This window comes from Magnolia sinica, chromosome 10, assembly GCF_029962835.1.
Source record: "Magnolia sinica isolate HGM2019 chromosome 10, MsV1, whole genome shotgun sequence".
Lineage (NCBI taxonomy): Eukaryota > Viridiplantae > Streptophyta > Magnoliopsida > Magnoliales > Magnoliaceae > Magnolia > Magnolia sinica.
The window spans coordinates 6062260-6084205 of NC_080582.1; the positions used below are offsets into that span (position 1 = coordinate 6062260).

The window sequence follows — 21946 nt, forward strand, 5'->3', positions numbered from 1 at the left end:
GTAGAAGTTTTGGATCAATCTGATATTTGTATTTTTCATTTATCTGAGCCTATCTGACCTTATGAACAGGTTGGATGGTAAATAAACATCACGGTAGCGCCTAGGAAAGAATCAACTGTGGGTGTCTATCTTCACTTCTTCATATGGTGTGTTCCGCTTGAGCTTTGGACCTACCTCATTTTTGGGATCATTCCATAAAATAGTCTCAGGAAACGAATGGACGGTGTTGATATAACACATACATCATGGTGGGACCATAGAACTTTGCATCAACACACCACGGTCACTGCCGATCCGAGTCCTTTTTCTTGGATCACGTATCTTCGATAACGCGCTTTGGTGGACCCATATCCTGCGCAACGCGCAATGGCAGATCTTTCAATAATTGCACTAATGCGGAGTCCGCAGATGGAAGTGGATTGCATACTGGCACGCTTTGGACGCATTAAGTGGACATCACGACAGAAGCAGAAAAGAGATAGTGAAACTTACTATTGAAGTTTTCTAAGGGGCCACCTTATGTCTATTTGCCATCCAACTTGTTTATAAAGTCATATAGACCTTGATGAACAGAAAAAACAGATATCAGATTGATCAAAAACTTCCACCGCTCATGTAAAGTTTTCAATGGCGGGAGTTCAATCCCCACTGTGTGGTACACTTGAGATTTGAATCTAATTCATTTTTGAGTTCATATCCTAAAATGATCTAGAAAAATGAAATGAATCCCATACATCACGGTTGGACCCACATAGCCCTTCCTGGATGGATCGGGCGGGGGCAGTACGCAATCCACTTCGGTGCCCAAGGAGAAATGCCACGGCTAGTGGGAGCAGATTAGGTGTAACCCTTAGTGCGTGTTTGGGCGGTGGGATTAGAAGGGATTGGGTGGGATGGGATTCAAAAAATATAATTATTACCCATGGCAGAGATTGTCCCTGTTGCCATAGGATAAGATTAATTTCATGCTTTGTTAGTAATATGGTGGTACATTGAATGGATATACCCGCCATCATTTGAAATTACTATGGATAACACGTGTTATATATAAACCATTCATCTGTTTTGTAACTTGGTTTTATGGCATAGGCCTAAAAATGAGGCAGATGCAAAACTTATGTGGCACCAAAGAAGTTTTCAATGGCAAGTATTCAATACTCGTTGCTTTTCCTGGTGGGGTCCACTTGAGCCTTAGATTTACCTGATTTTTTGATCCATGCTCTAAAATAATCCCGAAAAATGAGTGGACAGTGTGGATATGGTCCACACATCATGGTGGGACCTACACAACTTGCTAACATTGAGTAAAATTGGCACAGAAACCAATGCAATTCCAATAAATTCTAACTCAAGCTTTTCCATACTCCCCAAACATGGAGTAGAATTGGCACGGGACCAGGTGAATCCCATCCCACCTAATACCATCTAATCCCACTGCCTAAACACGCCCTTAGGGGGCATTCCCTATATTTATTATTATATATCCATGCCGTCCATACGGTATCTTTTCAAGATGTGATCTCAAAAATTAAGCAGATCCAAATCTTAAGTAAACTACACAATTGAAAACAGTGTGGTAAATGACCATTAAAAGATTTTTATGAGTCACAACCGTGTTGGATCAAGACGATATTTGTATTTTCCTGATGGAGGTCTGGTTGACCTTATCAGCAGGTTGGATGGAAAGGAAACATTACAGTGGGCATTACTGTGGGCCCTAGAAAGTTTTTAATGGTACAAGTTCAATCACCACTGTTTCCTGTGGTGTGGTCCACCTGGAATTTGGATCTGCCTAATTTTTGACAAAACTTCTTAAACTGGGATAGAGAAATGGACAGACGGCATGGATATACAACACATCATTAAGGGGCCACTATAATATTTGTTTGTCATCCAACCTATTTGTAAGGTTATATAGACATAGATGAAAACATAAATATCGAATTGATCTAAAACTTTGGCCACTCACGTAAAGTTTTTAATGGTGGGGAGTTCAATCTCCACGGTGTGATCCACTTAGAGCTTTGAATCTATCTATATTTGGGTTCCTATCCTAAAATGATCTCAAAAAAATAGATGGACAGTGTAGATAAAGCCCATACATCACGGTGTGGCTCACTGGTGACTAATCAAATGTTAATTTACGAGGTTTTGCCGGTGGGAGTGGATTAGGTGTTAGATGAGTTTTTTGGTACATCTATGTTGTCCATCTATTTTCCCATATCATTCCCAGGTGTGATCCCAAAAATAAAGCAAATCCAAATCTCAGTTGGAACATACATATGGAAACAGTGGTGAATGGCCATTAAAAGATTTTCATGGCCACAAACAAACGTTTTGGATCAAGATGATATTTATATTTTCCCTTCATCCATCCAGATTTGGTTGACATTATCAAATGGTTAGATGGATATTAAATATTATTGTGGGCATTACTATGGGCCTTAGGAAGTTGTTTTATGGTGTAAGTTCAATCACCATCGTTTCCTATGGTGTGGTCCACCTGGGATTTGGATATGCTTAATTTTTGTCATAACGTCCTAAACTGGTTGAAGAAACATACAGACATCACTAAGGTGGGCGCTAGGGTAAGGGTAACACCACTAATGTATTATCCTGGTGGTTTGGCTGCTGACCGCCAGGGCAACGAGTCGAGCTGGACGACTTAGGGCTGACCTGACTTGACCCTGTTTTGAAATAGACCTGACTCGAACTCGATTGACTCGGTACCGAGTTCAACATGCTTGGCCGAATCCAAGTTCAGGTCTAGCCTGGACTAACTCGAACCGAGTCCGACCCAGTCACAAGTACCGAGTCGGGTCGAGTCAACACGGAGTCGGTTTGGGTGCGGTGCGTATCTATAGGCTGAAATCACAGCTCAGAACCTCAATGCACATGCTGGAATTACAACCTCTCCATCAGCTACACGGTATCTCATATCTGAAATGTCAAATCTGTGTTTTTTCTTTTTACACGTAGGTGCTGGGTTTCGGATTGAGTTGAGTTAGTACTAAGTTGGATTTTGGGTTGAGTCGAGTCGAGTCACTGGCTGACCCGAACTTGACTCAATTTGAGTTGGGAAGTCTACTCGGTTTGGATCGACTCACCCTCTCAGTTCGGGCCGAGTTAGGTCTAAACAAGTTGGATGAGACAAGTTTGCCAAATCCAGTCGTCCCGTGCCCAACTTTATTCATCATTTCTCAAGTTTAGATGTGAGAAAGGAACAATAGAGGCGGCATACATAAATGATTATTTTTATTAGAGATTAACTTAGAATTTATTTGAGAGAAATTGACCAATGTAGACGCCATCTTTTACCCAGTGTCTTTTCTAAATGTTTCCAAACTTTACTTTTCCAAAGTAAACCATTCTGTACGGATACACTGTAAGACCCGTGTCCTAGTCCGTACCATTCCATTAGCTTCCGCGGTCCTTCCGGTCGAATTCCGGCAACCTTCGTACCGTATCCGACGTTTGCACGTGATCCTAAACCGGGTCCCGCATACCTAAGTCGGTTCGAACCGAAACCTGTATCTTAGCGACCACGTCGTTGCCGCGGTTCCAACGCCGCGACTCGCGCACCGAACAGATACCCAGGCCAGGAGATTTAGGCCAGCGTTTGTTTCTAAGAAACGCCGCGTGTTGCAAATATCGAGGGAATCTCTACGATATGTCCCATCAATCAATCAATCAATCAATCAAGTACACTCCATACCTCAAGTACAAGTCAAGTACAACAACCCATCCCCACCTTGTCAAAAGTCTACACTCTCTCCCCTCACCATTCCTCTTTAACCAAAATTTCAACCCAACCCATACCTCTCCTTACAACCACCACTCCACCCATCCCTTCATCCATTAATTCTCCATTTTCCCTTATTTCTTAAAAACTCTCTCCCAAGCAACAACACTCTCACACGTCCAAGCTCTCTCCCTCCCAAATGCCAAGTTTGGCCCACTTTTTCTACTCTCTCATCTCCCATCTCAACCGTTGATTCATCATTTACCACCATCAAAAGTAAAGATAAGGAGCCTAAGAGTCTAAGGGATCAAGAAGAAGGAAGATAAGGTGGGTGATCTACCATTGTTTCTAATTTTAAGGGCCACTTGTTGTGGAACCCACTTGATGTATGTGTTGTATCAATGGAGGGCCCATAGTGGCGAGGTCCCTCCTCTCCATCACCGTCTCTCTCTCTCTCTCTCAGTCTCTCTCTCTCTCTCTCTCTCTCTCTCTCTCTCTCATTGTATTGGTGTGGATCCCACCAAAATGTGTTATATCTACTCCATCCATCAACATCAGATGGTGTGGCCCACCCTACTGTAGGTGAAGATCCGCACCATCCACTGTTGAAATGGATCCAATGCCCTTCTTGTTATATGTTATATTTTATATGATATATAATATAATATTATATATATATATATATAAAATAAAAGATATATATATTATATATGTATATAGGTGTAGGTGGGCCACATGCATGTGGAGCCCCACCATGATGCTGTGTCTATCCCAGCGTCTGGACACTGGACGTGAGGCAGAGGGAAGGATGGGCGTGGCTAATAGTGAAGTGTAAACTGACATGGGGTGTATTAGGCTTAGGGTAGGCCACTCATGCAAGCCCCACCTTGATGTATGTACTCAATCAAAGTCGTCTATCCGTTTCTTCAGGCCATTTTAGGCGTTGAGCAAAATTTTGGAACCAATCCGATTCTTGGGTGGGTCATACCATAGGAAATAGCAGTAATACCATTAAAATCCACCTTGAATTTTCCATTTGCCTAGAACACCTTACATATTGGTCTCATTTGGTCGATCATGGGCCGTAGAATCCAATGGCTAGGTCGAATCGAACTGATGTGGGCCCTACCACGGAAAAACTGCAGAAAAATTGATTTTAAAAAAAAACAAAAAGAGAAGGCAGCGCTGACGCTGCTGCAGAGCGTCCGCAGGCAGTGCCTACGCCTGACGCACAGATGGGCGGGCTGAGCCTCACGGCCCCGGTTGTGGGCCCCACCATGATGTGTTTCGAACATCAACACCATGCATTTGATGGGTCCCCTCGGACCAGGAGGCCGCCCCAAAAATCAGCTGTATATGGAACTCAGGTGGGCCACACCATCTAAAATCATGTGAAGACATGCCTAAAACATATAAAATCACTTGGTGGGGCCTACCTGAAATTTGGATGCAGATGAAACTTGGTCTGAACCCTCAGCCAAGTGGGACACACATAATGGGTGGGCTGGATTTGCGGACCACATTCCAGTGGGCCCCATTTTCCCAGGTCCACGTGACCTTTTAAATAGTTTGGATGGCAAATAAACATATCACGGTGAGCCCAGGTCCACGTGACCTTAAGAATAATTTAAGTGGCAAATAAACATCACTGTGGCCCCTAGTCAGTTTGGATGGCAAATAAACATTCGGTGGGCCCCAGGTTTGCATGACCCTATCAACAATTTGGATGGAAAATACACATTACAGTGGGCCCCATATCTGTGTGACTTTGTCAACAGGTTAGGTGGAAAATAACATAAGCATTATGGTGGGCCCCACGTGGGACCCATTGATGATTGTATTATATCCACTCCTTCTAATAGTGTGGAACCCCCACCATGATGCATGTGTTGCATCCAAACCATCCAACCATTTGGCAAGCTTGACTTACAGGCTTGAGAATAAAGCGAGACAGATCTATAATCGAAGTGGACCCCCCACCATTGAAAATAGTGGGGATAGTGACATTCACCGTTCAAAACCTCTTATGAGCCACGGTAGTTCCGATCAAGCTGGTGTTCTGCTTTCACTTCATCTATCCTCATGAGAATTTATGTATAGGTTGAATCTCAAAACACCTAAGGGTGGGCCTGATTGGTATACATGAGGCCCACTTTGATGCATATATGAAGCCCATGTGATTAGGCCCACCTTGATGCATTTGTGGACCGTTGTTGAGGCCCACCTTGATATATATATATATATATATATATATATATATATATATATATAAGACACATTTTATGAGGCCATTTGATGTATTGGAGGCTCATGGGTCGAGGCCCAATAGGCTATACATAAGGCCCATTGTAATGCGATTCCACTATGGTATATGTGTCGACCCTTATAGCGGGCTATGCTTTGGGAGCAATGATGGTTTAATGTCCACATTGCAAGGATGATGTTAGTTAAATGTCCACATTGTCACTCTCCTTAGGGCCTTTTGATAAGCCCATACCTGTAATGTGTAGGCCGTCTAGGCCCATCTTCTTTTTTATCAGAGCCCATCACTACATAACATGCTTAATATAGATCCATTATTCATGATCATATGCATCGTATGTATGCCTGATGTGAGGATTGACTAATCATTACACATGCCTTCGGGTAGATTGTTTATGGACTCCCTGATAAGCGGAGTTGCCCTACATGAGCGCGTGGTGCGCGCAGGATTGTTGCATATCTGATAGTATGATTCATGCACTTGCATTTGTGTGATTGTGATTATTGTATGCCCTAGCGACATCAGGGCCATAGCCTCCACAGACACATCGTGGGTGGCTGGATTGGATACCGAAAATATTGTTACTAAGCATCGGGGCGCCATAGATGTCCTTGGGTGAAAATCCTTAAACCTGATGGTACCAGAGGATGACTCTAACGTCGAGACTGAGTGGATATATAAGTGCACGAGGGTTCGGCCAGGAGGCCGCGTCTCCCATTGTGTCATGGTCGGTTGGAAATGGGTGTGACCTTACTCGCCCGAGAGTAGGGGGTAATACTAGGCTGAGTTTGACCAGCTCGTGAATGGATCGGCTATCGACGTGCCGGATAGGTATTAGCAGACTATTAGCCAGGCGGATAGTGAGGTTTCTTACGCTCACTTGGACTGTGCGGCTAGGAGAGCGGTAGTACCATTTAGAGTGTACTGAACCCTAGTGATTATCCAGAGAGAAGCTGTCTTGATATATGATGAGGATTGACATGCTTGACTTGCATCTCGCATCACATGGCCGCATTATGGCCGATAGCATTCATATCTTGCACCGCATAGCCTTGGTACGGTGATTGCATTCACGTATTCATCACCATGATTCCGCATTACTCGACCTTACATTTTCGAGCACGCTTATATTGCGTACACACTTACACCACCCTCTAAGCTTTTCTATAAGCTTATGCACGATTGATGCGTGCGGGTGACGCCACACAGCCGTAGCATAGTAGCAACAGGAGCGGCAAGCTTTTGGAGTTTCTATCTTTTGCATTATCTTGTATTCCCTTCAGATGCATTGTACTTAAAAGTTTTTTATCATAGTGAATTTTGTGATGGTGTTCTTGTGGTTATTGTTCGTGGGTTATGCTTATGGTTATGCTCATTATGAATTAAATTGATATTAGAAATCCTCCTTGTAGGATCCCAGGATCGGAACCTGGTAAATGGGTGCCGGGAGCCGAGAATGGGGTTCTACGGAGGCTGTCGGCGCCGGATTCGGCGATCGAAAATTTTGTGAGCCCGGTTTTCAAGTTCGGGGCTTATTATCCATCCAACCTGTTGATTATGTCACTTAAGCTAGGATGAAAGGAAAACACAAATATTAGCTTGATCCTAAACTTCTAAGAACTCACCAGAATTTTTCACTAGTAATCATTCAATCCCCATTGCCTCCTATGATGTGATCCACTCGAGCTTTGAATCCGCCATATTTTTAGGCTCATGCCCTAAAATGATTTCCAAAAATGGATGGACAACGTAGGGGGGCCATAGAACTTTGTGTCAACACACCAACGAAGGAAGGTGATCCGCGTCCCCTTTTGTTAGATCCCATGTTCTTGACTCTTGAGACGATATCAGGAGCGCCACTTGCCTGCATGCTTAGGAACCAGCAATATGGGTGAGACCTGATTGTGGGGCCCACTTTGATGGATGAATTGTATATCCATACTGTTCATCTGTTTTTCCTGCTTATTTTAGACCATTTTTTACAAATGAAGCTGATAAAAATTTCAGGTGGACCACACTGTAGCAAACAGTGGTTATTGAATACTAAAAACCTTTCATCAGCCACAAAAGTTTTGGATCAATTTGATATTTGTTTTTAGTTTTGTCCAGGTCCAGGTCTTTGTTACCTTATCAACCGGTTTGATGGACAGCCACGAACGCAAACTCATTTTGACGAGTCCCCTCCTGCCACGAAAGTTATTTCGCATGTCCATCAATGGCTTTTCCGGATGGGGTCATCACTCCCCATTCCCAAAAGTGCCACATTGGCTTCAGTCACTGCCCTTGCTGAGATAGTGATTTTCGGTGCGGTGTCTTCTATGAGGTTGACCCGGGTGATCAAATGGACTGGACCCAAAAGGGATTGAGTCAAAATTAATGTAGATGGATCAGCCATGGGGAACCTCAGCCCATCGGGGGGAGGCGGCGACATTGCTAGAAACGGCGAGGGAGATTTCCTATTCGCCTTCACTTCCGGTTACGGGTTTGGCATCAAATCTCGGGTGGAGATCAAGGCAATTTGGGAGTGCCTGTCCCATTTTGCGGAACTAGGCTTTGCCAAGGTGGCCGGAGGTGGAGAGTGACTCCAAGTCTGTTGTAGATATCCTCTTCGTCGACCATGTTCTACTGGTGGACAAGGATCAGGAACCTCATGACACATCCAGAGGTGGCCATAAACCACTCCCCTAGGTAAGTAAATGGTGTGGTAGATGATCTAGCTCGAATGGGCAGCAACAGCCAATCCATATTATTTTTCCAATCCTCGGCGTGTCTCCCCAAAATGACCAAAGCTCTTTTATTTCTAGATAGGGTGGGGCTGGGTAATTTGAGGGAGGATTCATTTTATACAAGTGTTCAGCTATTCTTTTATTTTCTCACGGTGGGTGACCTTTTTACCTTTTTGATGTTAGGTCCGCTCGAATATCCCCCGTAAAATTTATCCCTTTTAATGAAAAATATCATTTCCCAAAAAAAAAAAAAAAAAACTCAAACTAAACCATCTAAAAAAAATACTAATTTGATTGCCAATAAACATTACACTGGATGTGAGGAAGTTTTAAACGGTGGGTGTTCAATGACCACTGTTTCGTGCGGTCTGTCTACTTGAAATTTACATCTGCATCATTGTAAAGCCATATCCTAAAATAATATGAAAAAACAGATGGTCGGCATGGATATTCAATTCATACATTGGTGTGAACCCTACTGTCAGAGCCAAGTCACGATCGGATCCCACGCCCTCAATAATGCACCATGGTGGACCCATATCGTTCTTTTCCTGGAATCCATGTCCTTTAATAATACACTACGGTAGATCCCATGTCTTTCAATAATTGCACTATGGTGTGCTGCATGATGTTGACTGACCTAGTGCTATATATGGCGGCGGATTGGCAGCTGTAACACACACCAGCTATGTAGCTTCTGTAGGCACGTTGAAGCATATAAAAAAGCTCAACTGAACTGTACCACAGGAAACAGTGAGAAAAATGATTTCCACCTTTGAAACCTTGTTAGGCCCCACATTGAAGTTTATTTGTCATCTAAACTGTTCATAAGATTTTAAGAAAAAAAACATGGATGAAGGGAAAACATAAATACAAGCTTGATCCAAAACTTTAGTGGCAAGAAATTTTCAACGGTAGACGTTCAATTCACACTTTTTCCCATGGTGTGGTCCATTTGCGATTTGTATATGCTTAATTTTTAGGATTAAGCCATATAATTATCTAGTACAATGGATGGAAGGAGTGGATAAAATATATAAATTACGACGGACCCTCTCTGTATACAATCCACCTGCTTCCCCTCTCTGTATACAATACGTTGAATCCGCCAACACCCCAGTCCACACACGGATTGCGTCCTACCGCCGCCGGTCTCCAACTAGGAATGGGCAGGAGCTTTGAGTGGTGGTCGCTTGATGTATGGGTTTTATCTACACTGTCCATCCATTTTTCCTTATCATTTTAGGGCATTATCCCAAATCTCAAGCGGACCACACCACATGAAGCAGCGGTGATAATGATTCTCATCGTGAAATATTTTTTAGGGTCCACCGTGATGTTTATTTGACATCCAACTAGTAGATTAGGTCATACAGACTTGGATGATGGCAAAAAACAAATACCAGCTTGATCCAAAAATTTGATATCCCCATGAAGTTTTTAATAGTGAGAGTTCAATCAATACTGTGTGGCCCACTTGAGAGTCTGATCTACCTCAGTTTTGAGTTCATATTATAAAAATATTTTTAAAAATGTATGGACGACATAGATTTATTACTAACATCTTGGTGGGACCCATCTAGCATCTCAGAGAAAGAACTTCATGTGAAAGGCTTCCGTCGCATCCTTCGGAGAGTTAGAGAATATGGTAAAGACTGAATCCTTACTCCTGTAGGAGTATCCATAGGTGATGAAATCCCACTACAAAAACAAGGGTGAAGATGGGTGTGAGAGAACGGAGCACTGATCATCCTTTCAAACTCGCACATAAGAGCACTTTCATGCGCTTTCATTGAGACCGCCTGCCTTATCCCTCATGGCATGTTTGACTAATATTGGTTGATTGAATGCTTGATCTACTTCTTGCATAAAGTAAACTACTGTGCAAGTGCATATTGTTTAAGTATGCATAACAGGAAGGGTGTATAATTAAAATGCATATGCCGATGAGAGAGATAGGTGTTTTAATTTATGAAATGAACACGATGAGATCTTCAGCTTTGTAGTAGTCAAAATCATTCAAGCATATGTATTGCAGCAGGAATGGATCATTGATTGATCAGAATGATCCCACCTAATGATTGTGCAGTATACAATAAACACTTGAATATTATGATGCATAAATTGAATCACATGTATTGCCAGGCCAATTACATGTAAATGACAGATCGGTTACTTCAAGAAGAACTCCACAACATTGACAAGCTGTTGCTCATTTTTTGAACCAGAAAGGAAAGAATAGCATGATCAGCCATTGCTATACTCTCGTCTCACTTCCCATTTCTCCTAGTAAATACAAATTAGGAAACAACACGATCAGCGTCTCCTCCAAGAATTGCTTCTTCCTTCTCCTTCTTCCTTCTTCCTTCTTCCTTCTTCTTCTTCTTTTTATTTTTTATTTCTGGAATTTGGAAGACTAGTAAGAGAGCAGTTGGAGAATGGAAAGGAAATGGAGTCGTTTTCAATGCACTCCTTCGCACACGAGTAGTATGATTGCCTGCTGCTCCTGCCTGCCAAAGTTGTGGGTCCACCATGAGAACGCTCATCATCCAAAACTTATTGAGGGCCGTAGAAATAATGGATCAAATCCATCTGACCTTATAAACACGTTAGATGGCAAATAGACATCACAGCGAGCCCTACGAAAGAATCAACGGTGGGCGTTTATCTTCACTGCTTTTTACGGTGTGTTTCGCTTGAGCTTTGGACCCGCCTCATTTTTGGGGTCATAACATAAAATAATCTCATTTTTGGGGTCATTTTTGGGCGTTTATCTTCACTGCTTTTTACGGTGGGCAGTACGGATCCGAGTCCTTTTCCATGGATCCCATATTCTTCAATAACGCGCTTTGGTGCATCCCATACCCTTAGATAAAACTATGGGATCCCATAGCCTTCAACAATAATTGAACTAATCTTCAATAATTGGACTAATGCAGAGTCTGCAGGATGTTGCGTCGACGACGGAAGCGAATTGCGTCCTGGCACGCTTGGACGCATTAGGTGGACCGCACCACAGAAGCAAAAGAGATATTGAAACTCACCGTTGATGTTTATTTGTCATCCAACCTGTTCGTAAGGTTGCATAGACCTGGATGAACAGGAAACAAAAATATCAGATTGATCTAAAACTTCCACCACTCATATAAAGTTTTTAACGGTGGGAGTTCAATCCCCGCTGCATGGTCCACTTAACCTTTCAATCTACTTCCGTGTTATCTACGGTAAGAGATCTGCAAATTACAAAGAAGAGCTACACATACAAAGTTTGGATACGTGTGCACGACTGGGTACGTTCATCAGGCGAGCCTTCGCTGCTTGTGCCCTGAAAATAAATAATAATAAAAAAAAAATTAAACACGTGGAACACCGGTGTAAGGTAAGCCAACTCTCTCTCTCTCTCTCTCTCTCTCTCTCTCTCTCTCTCTCTCTCTCTCTCTCTCTCTCTCTCTCTCTCTATATATATATATATATTCATGCTGTCCATCCGTTTTTTCATATTATTCTAACGATGTGATCCAAAAAATTAAACAGATCTATATCCTAGGTGGACCGTACAATTGAAAACACCGGTAAATGATTACTAAAATCTTTTTACGAGCCACAACCGTTTGGATCAAGATAATATTTATATTTTCCCCATCTAGCTAGGTCTGGTTGGCCTTATCGTTGGGTTGGATGGAAAGCAAAAGTTACGGTGAGCATTACCGTGGGTCTTGGGAAGTTTTTAATGCTATAAGTTCAATCACCACTGTTTCCTATGGGGTGGTCCACCTGAGATTTGGATATGCGTAATTTTTGACAAAACATCTTAAACTGGGCTAGAGAAATGGACAGACAGCATGGATATACAACGCATGTTAAGGTGGGCCCTAGGGTATTAACACCTAATCCGCTAGGGGACACGCTTTTGGCTGGTGCAGTTAGTTTGTGTCAAAGCCCTGTGGGCCCACAATGATATACGTGTTTTATGGGTTGTTCGTTCATTTTTGTAAGTTCATTTTAGGGCTTAGGTATGATCCCAAAAACAAGATAAATTTAAATCTCATGTGGATCACACCACAGGAAACAGTGGTGATTGAACTCCCATGGTTAACAGTTTGCTAGGGCACACCATAATGTTTATTTACCATTCAATGTGTTGATTAGGTCACCGTATCCTAGATGTAGGGAAAACACAAATATAAGCTTAATCCAAAACATTTGTGACCCTTAAGAAGTTTTCAGCCGTAAGCATCCAATCTTCATTGATTCCTAAGGTGTGTGGTCTACTTCAGCTTTGAATCCGCCACATTTTTATTCTCATGTTCTAAAATGATCTCTAAATCAAACGGATGGACAATATGGATATAACGCATACATTATGGTAAATACATCACCAAAACTAGATCTGCCGTCCCCTTTTTGTTGGATCTCATATTCTTAGACAGTCTGCGTTGGTGGACCATATCGTTCTTTTTCCTTGGACTTCATGTACTTTAATATTGAACTATGGTGGATCCCATATCTTTCAATAAGTGCACTATGGCGTGCAGCACGATGATGTGTCGATGACTGACCAAGTCCATTACGTGTTTTTCCAGTGAAGGACGCAGTTTGGCTGGTGAGCCAACATCAGCCAGTCCGCAGTGATGCATGTGTTTTATCCACGCATTAATCCATTTGGTAGGGGGAAACGGATTGGCTACTCTCCCTACCACCAGCCAATGGCTGGTGGGTCCCACCATGATTTATGTATTTCATCCATGCTGTTTATCTATTTTTCTAGATCATTTTACGCTATGAAACCAAAAATGAGGTATATTGCATTCTCGAATGAACACATTACATGAAGCAGTGTTGAATGAATGTCGACAATAAAAACTTTTTGAGGGCCATAAAAGTTTTGGATCAAGTTTTGGATCAAGTTGTTTTTTTTTTTTTTCCTTTCATTTGGGTCTGTATGACATAATAGATAGATTGGATGTCAAATAGACAGTACAGTGGGCCTCAGGAGGATTTTTAATGGTAGATATCTAATCACTATTGTTTCCTGTGGTGTGGTCCACCTGGCATTTATAGCCCTCTCATTTTTGGAATTAAGTACTACAATAATTTATAAAAATAAATGAACGGAATGGATGAAATGCATACATCATGGTGGGACCCACAGAGCACCGACCACTAGCCACCGGGCTGTTGGCAAGGGGAGTAGCCAAATGGTTATCTTGGTGGGGTATGAGCCGAAAAATAAGGTAGATCTAAATCTCATGTTTACCACACGAAACAGTGGTGATTAAACTCACATTGTTAAAAAATTCTTAGGTTTAGTAATGTTTATTTGTCATCCAACCCGTTGATTAGGTCACCTCATTCTGGGTGAAGGGAAAACACAAATATCATCTCAATCCAAAACTTCTTAGGCCCTTAAGAAGTTTTCAATGATAAGTATTCAATCCCCACTATTTCATGTGGTGTGGTCCACTTGAGCTTTGGATCTACTTCATTTTGAGCTTATGGCCTAAAATAAGCTAGTGAAATGAACAGGTATAGAACACATATCATGGTGGGACCCACAAAGCCTTGACACCAGCTAGCTGACTGGTGTTGAGGTCATCTGTAGAACCGCGACAGCCACCGAATGATCTGTCTTGGGCCCCGTGTCCTATAATAATTGGGACACGGATTGCATCCTACCCCCACCGGTCTCTAGCTAGGAACCGGCAGGAGCTTTAAGTGGCCACCATCATGTAGGGGTCTTATCCACATTGTGTAGTCGATTTCTTGTTGAGGGTCAAATATTACATATCGGACCCGATTATTGCCTGGATTTATGAACATGGTACCATTGAATAACCCATTTTAATCATGTTTGTGTTGCAAGGTGAAATTGCGAGCTGAGACTGGATCGGGATGCTAAAAGCACGGATTTAACGTTCAGAATGCACCAAGGCAAGGGACGGACTCCAGGGGACTAAGATCGATGGAACTACACGCCAGGGATCCGCGGAAATTGGGAAACTAAAGCTCAAGTGGCCCGAAATTGGTCCAGAATGCAAGATCACAGGGTTCCCACCATCTGTTTAGCTCAAAAATTTATTCATGGCTCGAGGACCAAAAATTAACCGCACACCTAAAATTTCATCCATTGGATCCCTCTAGAAGTGGCCCAATAGACAGATCAGCTCCTTTAATCATATAGTGGGGCCCACCTGATATCTGGATATGCTTCAATTTTGTTCTCAACACGTTAAATAGGATGAGGAAGGGAATGGACGGAACGGATTCCACATGTACATCACAGATGACCCCGCATATACAGAGCGTGTACATAGGGTACATGCACGCGCGCCTCACCATACACCAAAACAGTCCACAGACGGTTGACCCGTCTTCTTCCGCACCAGCGTCCAGCGGACGGACGTGGGCTGGCCGTTTTTGGCTAGTGGGCCCCACCCATCGGGTATTCTGGTAATCTGGACCATCCATTCGATCAATAGGTGGGGCGTAATCCCTACCTAGATGTCCTTTTTGTCCCATTATGCACACACGTGTAAAAAAAAGATCAAACGAAAGATGGACGGTGGACTGAACCAGCTTGTGGGCCACACTGAAATCTAACCAAAACTATCCTTTCCTGAACAGTTTTTTGTCCTGAATCCAATGGACGGCTTAGATTTCCCAGAAAAACAGTGAAGGGGGCCCCACCATCGTCACAGCGTCAATGACGCTCCTCTGTTTTTGCATCCGGAAAAACCGGGTTTTCCGTGCGGTTCTGGCCCACCATAGTTGATTAGAGGTATGATCCAAACTGTCCATCGTGTATCTCGTCTAAATATTTCCCAAGTGACGTTATTTATTTGGAAAGAAAGTGAGAGAAGTGGAAGTTTTTCTTCCGTTTTCTTGGCTGCGGAAAGGCCTACGCATCGGCCTTGTTGTGTAAGGAGTCTTCCTCTCGTGAAACTTCCGCAGGGAGTGCAGAAATCTGTCCCGGACGACAGCTCTATAAAGAGAAAAAAAGGAAAGGAAGGAAGGGGGGAGGAGTTTTGGAAAAAAAGAAGGAAAAAGCTTGGAGGAACGTGGAAGCCAACCAGGGAACGTGGAAGAAAAGGAGCTTGGCTTGGTTTTTCAGGACGTGAGCTGAGCTTGGTGAGAGGGAGCTCAGTTGGGGTTTTGGCGGGAACAGAGGACTTTTTGCTGGACGTCAGGGAAAGATCCAAAGGGATTGGTTTTGGAGATGAGAAAGGATTGAGAAGGAAGACGGACGTGGAGCAAGGCTTGGGCTGGACCTGGACCTGGTTTTTTTCCTATTTCCTTTCTCCTTCTTCTGTTGTTGATTTTGAATTTAGCCCATTCATGTGTGGCTAAACCTCTTAGCTAGGGCTAAGAGGTGAAGCCTGTAGCGAGATGAGAGATTTTACATTGTGCCTTTAATTTATAAACTGAATTTGATTTAGTTGATTATTAAAGGAATATTTTTCTTAGTCTTTTATGGTCTGTTGTGACTGAAATTACAATGGGTTTGCAATAGCTTTGAGTATTTCTTTTTCCTTTTTATGTTCATGAAGTCAGGAACCCCTGTTGTTCATCATTGTCCCATGGGCATGGTAGGATGACAGTACCTTTCCTAATCCTCATACATTATTGGTTGGTTGGTAATTAGCTTAATTCTGTTGTTTGCTTTGTCTCCTGGGCATGGCTTGGTGATGGAATCCATTCTAATTCATATACCTTTCACCCCTTGAAAACTATATGAAAGGAAGTCTAGTAAATTTCCATGATTTCTGAAGCAGGTATAAGTTCTCCCTGATCTCTACAAGTGGATCCTCTGAATCCTTAGTTTTCTTCCTCTGAATTCCTTAAAGTTTTACATTAATCTCTCCCCATTATTCATCAATTTACATTTGATTTTGATTGCATCCTAGGCTAGTTCTATTACTACCTAGTTTCAGGAAACGTACAAGTTTCAGTCCCTGTGGATTCGACCTCGGTCTTACCGAGTTTTACTACATCACAACCCTAGACTTGGGGAGTGAACAAGTTTTTGGCGCCGTTGGGGCGAGACCAACTTTGAAGCGTATCCAGATCTCAGGTGGGCCCCAAATCACACATTCTTTGATTTCTAGATACTAACTTGTTTTCTTGTTTTGTAGGATCCTGACATAAACTTCTAAATTGGTAATTCTTTTCTAATTCCTCTACTTTTTCTATTTTTAGAATTAGGGTTTGAATTTTAGAAATTTTCTAATTCTAGTATTTTCCTATTCTTATTTTATTTTATTTTATTTATTTATTTATTTATTTATTTATTTATTTTATTTATTTATTTATTTATATATTTATTTTTTTTGAATAGTTTATTTTTAGAAACTTTCCTCTTTTGTTTTTAGAAACTTGGTTAGTTATTTCCTTTTTTTTAGAGTTTCTTTCTAATTTTAGAAACTATCTGGAACTTTCCTTTTAGAAACTAACTTTCTATTTTTATTAACTTTCTAATTCTAACTCTTTTAGAATCTAACTTTGTTTCCTAATTTATTTTTAGAAATTTCCTACTTGTAGACTTTTTGTTTAAAAACTAACATTACTTTAGAATTTTTAAATTTAGAAACTAATTTCTGTTGTTTTCTTTTGCAGGATCTTAATATAAGAATCTCTAGTCTGGTAACATCTTTCTAACTTCTCCTCTTATTTTATGTATTGCTGTAGGATTTTTCTTTCTTCTAGGATTAGACTCAGAGTTAGGGTTCTACCATGGAAGCGTGGGTACATGCATATGCCGAGATGGATAAGAGATATTGGGGAATGCCTGAGGGTTGTGGAATTCAACGTATACCTCAAGATTCTTCTCCATCAAGAACAGACATTGAGAACCGACTAGAACGTTATGTTCCATCGGTTAATAGGGCCGTATATGATCGTAATTATGGAAACGAGGATTATTATCAACCATCATATTCTCCCATGTATGATCAGTATGACTATTACCAGGGGAAACATCAAAATTTGGAAGATGAACCAACTATATGTTATAATGATTATCCTCTTGGATACCCTACCATTGATATCCAACCAGAAACAATCCAAGAAGCGTAGCCTGGCCTATCTCACGGAAATGAGAAAATCGTTGGAAGCGCTTAATTCGCGCCTTGATAAGATAGAGGAGGCTCGGTTATCTCAACCACAATTCATTCCAGAAATACAATGCGAGAAAAGTGATCCTAACTCGCTTTGGAAGAACTCTGGAATTACAAATGAGGAGTTGGATTCTATCAATGAGCATATGGTTCAATTTTCCGATGAGTTGATCTCGATGACTGTTCAAAGGAATGGTCAAGATGCGTGGGTATCTTTCAAATACAGTGATGATGACACACTTTCCTCACATGACACACAGGATCTCAATGATGACGTAGAGGTTAGTTTTTTCAAACCTTAACCGAACTTAGGTGTAGAATGTGAGGAGAGCGATCCCATCCCAAGTGTGTACTGCACAGAATTAGACGATGATGCTTATTGGGATAATGATCATGAATATACAGCCCAAAGTCCCCTAGAATCAATCTCAAGTTTGGTCCAGGTCAATGATCAAGATGTACATGAAGTGGTCGGTCATAATGAGCCACTCCCCTCACCTGACATGTCTGATTTTAAGGTGGAGGATGAGCCCCTTACAATCGACCCTTCTAACTCTTGTGAAACATGTTTGGACCACTCCTCTGAATTAAATGATGATGTGATTCGGGAGAAGGACGAGTTGCTCGCTACGACCTTGGAAATTGAAACCACTAAGTTGAGGCCACCATCTGAGCTGTACACGTTTGACAATTCAACACCTCGATTGAGTAGTTTCAATGAACAAAGTGATCACATCGATGCTTCCCCTATTGATTTTCAATCTATCTGTGTAGGGCTGGAGCAAGAGAGCACACCTCCGTTTACCTTTAAAGACAATGGATTCCTTGGGCAGATCATCACAAGTTTTAATGTGGAAAATGAGTCACCCTCAGCTGAATGTCCCAACTCTTTTGATGATTGTTTGGCACACTTTACAGATTCAAATGATCCCATGATAAGAGACATAGTGAATGCCTTGCAAGACAACATCTCGGTAGTCATCACTGACCGAGAGAACCCTTACTTTGAAGCCCCTTCTTCCACAGATCCTGAATGTTTACCATTAAGGGAGGAGGAGCTGAAAATTGAACCGAAGTCTGACACTTCGGAATGTGTTGAGACTACATTACTTCTTGTGAAGTTTTCTAAACTTTATCTACCTGGAGTTTCTGATTCACTATGGGATACTAACGTTGAAACTTCTTCTGTCACAGGTGAATCGTATATACTATGGATACCTCAAGCACTTCAACGAAAAATTTCTTATGAGGTACATAAGTTTCTATGGAAGGTCATGCTCCAAGGCGTCCAAGCCTATTGCAAAAAGGGCTTTTGGATGATCCTGTTGAGGAACTTACTGAGAAACTTATCAAGATACTGGCCGAAAGAGGAACCTTGCGGCTTGACTCAGTAGTTTTTCCTTGCTTTCTTAGGACTAGGGTAGTTTCCTTTATGCTGTTTTAGGATAGACGGTAAACTTAGTGCTCCTGGGAGGCAACTCAGCTCTTCATTTCATTTCATTTTTATCATTAGTTAGTTTAATGTTTGTGGGTAACATTACTGCAAACCCTCACGAGACTACAACTCGTCCACTAGGGGCAACCTAGGGGTTTAAAGGCTTGTTGCATACGCTAAATGTAATCGAGAGCACCTACGAAAGTGGTATAGGTAGGATTTTATTTTTGTTATTTTTGTGTTACTTTCTCTCTCATGCTGACCGACGCCTATGCTACGATCTCTTGGAAAGTGTCTCTCGATTCATCATCCAGGTACTATCTTCCCATCACTTCATATTCACTTTTCGTTGTCCCAAGTGCATTGCGCGCTCATATCTTTTACATTGAGGACAATGTAGATTTTTGGTTGGGGGTGGGAGATTAGGTTTCCTAATCAGTGTTTTCTTGGTCTTGAGCAAAAGTTGTGAAATTTTTTTAATTTTTCAGGATTTCTGATGAATTCGAAGTGATTTTGACGGCCATCTAGGGCACTTAGAATTTCAAGATGCATGATGTTGGTACTTTATGACTCTTGGATTCAGTTATCTATTAAATTTCACAGCTAAGTTTGAATTGTTAATCTATAATTAAAAGTTGTAAACATTGATTGAGTCATGGATTCACAGGTCACATCTCGCTTGCACATTAAGGTTTCAGTTCGATATTGAATTGTAACTTGGTGATCATTAAGCATGGAAGGAATCAACCTGGGGAATTGTCCATCTTGTTCAATACAAAGAATAAGGAAAAAAAAGAGAGAGAAGAAAAAAAAACCGGATGCCTTTGGAAAGGGTTGGGCAAATAATCTTCACCATAGGTTTGCTCCCTTTAGGTGTAGATTTAATTCCCTATGAATGATATGTGAAAAAAAATTTGGGTGTACAGTCTTCATCATAGGTTTGCTCCCTTTAGGTGAGGATTTGATTCCCCTTCTTGGCATTACTTTTAATGGAAAAATTAAAAATTAAAAAGAATAAAAAGATAATGTGTGAGGCAAGTTTGAGTTATCGTGAATTCTTTTATTGGTTACTAATGATATCCTTAAATAGAGAGGTGAATTTTAATGTTGACAAGTCGAGATTAGACTATACATCCATGGAATTCAATATTTAGAATCGTTCAAATTAATGGATTAATATCTGAGCTTGATTAAGAAGTACCATGAGCTTGATTCCAGGAGAAAAGTAATGCCAACATTCATGAATCTAAAATTCTAGTATTTGATTTGTTTTTTCAAAAATCACTCGAGTTCACATAAATTGTCCCGTAATTTTCAACTTATTTTTCGCATACTTTGCTCGGGACTAGCAAAATGCTGGTTAGGGGTTGTGTTGAGGGTCAAATATTACATATCAGACCCAGTTATTGCTTGGATTTATGAACATGGTACCATTAAATAACCCATTTTAATCATGTTTGTGTTGCAAGGTGAAATTGCGAGCTGAGACTGGATCGGGATGCTAAAAGTATGGATTTAACGTTTAGAATGCACCAAGGCAAGGGACGGACTCCAAGGGACCAAGATCGATAGAACTACACACCGGGGATCCGCGGAAATCGGGAAACTGAAGCTCAAGTGGCCCGAAATTGGTCCAGAATGCAAGATCACAAGGTTCTCACCATCCGTTTAGCTCGAAACCTTATTCATGGCTCAAGGACCAAAAATTAACCGCACACGTAAAATTTCATCCATTGGATCCCTCTGGAAGTGGCCCAACGGACAGATCAGCCCCTTTAATCATTATGTGGGGCCCGCCTGATATCTGGATATGCTTCAATTTTGTTCTCAACGCGTTAAATAGGATGAGGAAGGGAATGGACGGAACGGATTCCACATGTACATCACAGATGACCCCGCATGTACACGCATGTACATAGGGTACATGCACGCGCGCCGCACCATACGACCAAAACAGTCCACAGACGGTTGACCCGTCTTCTTCCACACCAGCGTCCAGCGGACGGACGTGGGCTGGCCGTTTTTGGCTAGTGGGCCCCACCCATCGGGTATTCTGGTAATCTGGACCATCCATTCGATCAATAGGTGGGGCGTAATCCCTACCTAGATGTCCTTTTCGTCCCATTATGCACACACGTGTAAAAAAAGATCGAACGAAAGATGGACGGTGGACTGAACCAGCTTGTGGGCCACACTGAAATCTAACCAAAACTATCCTTTCCTGAACAGTTTTTCATCCTGAATCCAATGGACGGCTTGGATTTCCCAGAAAAACACTGAAGGGGGCCCCACCATCGTCATAGCGTCAATGACGCTCCTCTATTTTTGCGTCCGGAAAAATCGGGTTTTCCGTGCGGTTCTGGCCCACCATAGTTGATCAGAGGTATGATCCAAACCGTCCATCGTGTATCTCGTCCAAATATTTCCCAAGTGACGTTATTTATTTGGAAAGAAAATGAGGGAGTGGAAGTTTTTCTTCCGTTTTCTTGGCTGCGGAAAGGCCTACGCACCGGCCTTGTCGTGTAAGGAGTCTTCCTCTCGTGAAACTTCCGCAGGGAGTGCGGAAATCCGTCCCGGATGATAGCTCTATAAAGAGAAAAAAAGGAAAGGAAGGAAGGGGGGAGGAGTTTTGGAAAAAGGAAGGAAAAAGCTTGGAGGAACGTGGAG

At 41.9% G+C, this 21946-nt stretch overlaps 1 long non-coding RNA gene across 1 annotated transcript in view; it reads right to left on the reverse strand.

Moving 5' to 3' along the window:
• LOC131257850 (uncharacterized) overlaps positions 1–21946 on the reverse strand; it is a 39845-nt gene that overhangs the window by 15257 nt on the left and 2642 nt on the right. The gene's annotated exons all lie outside the window — the stretch shown is intronic.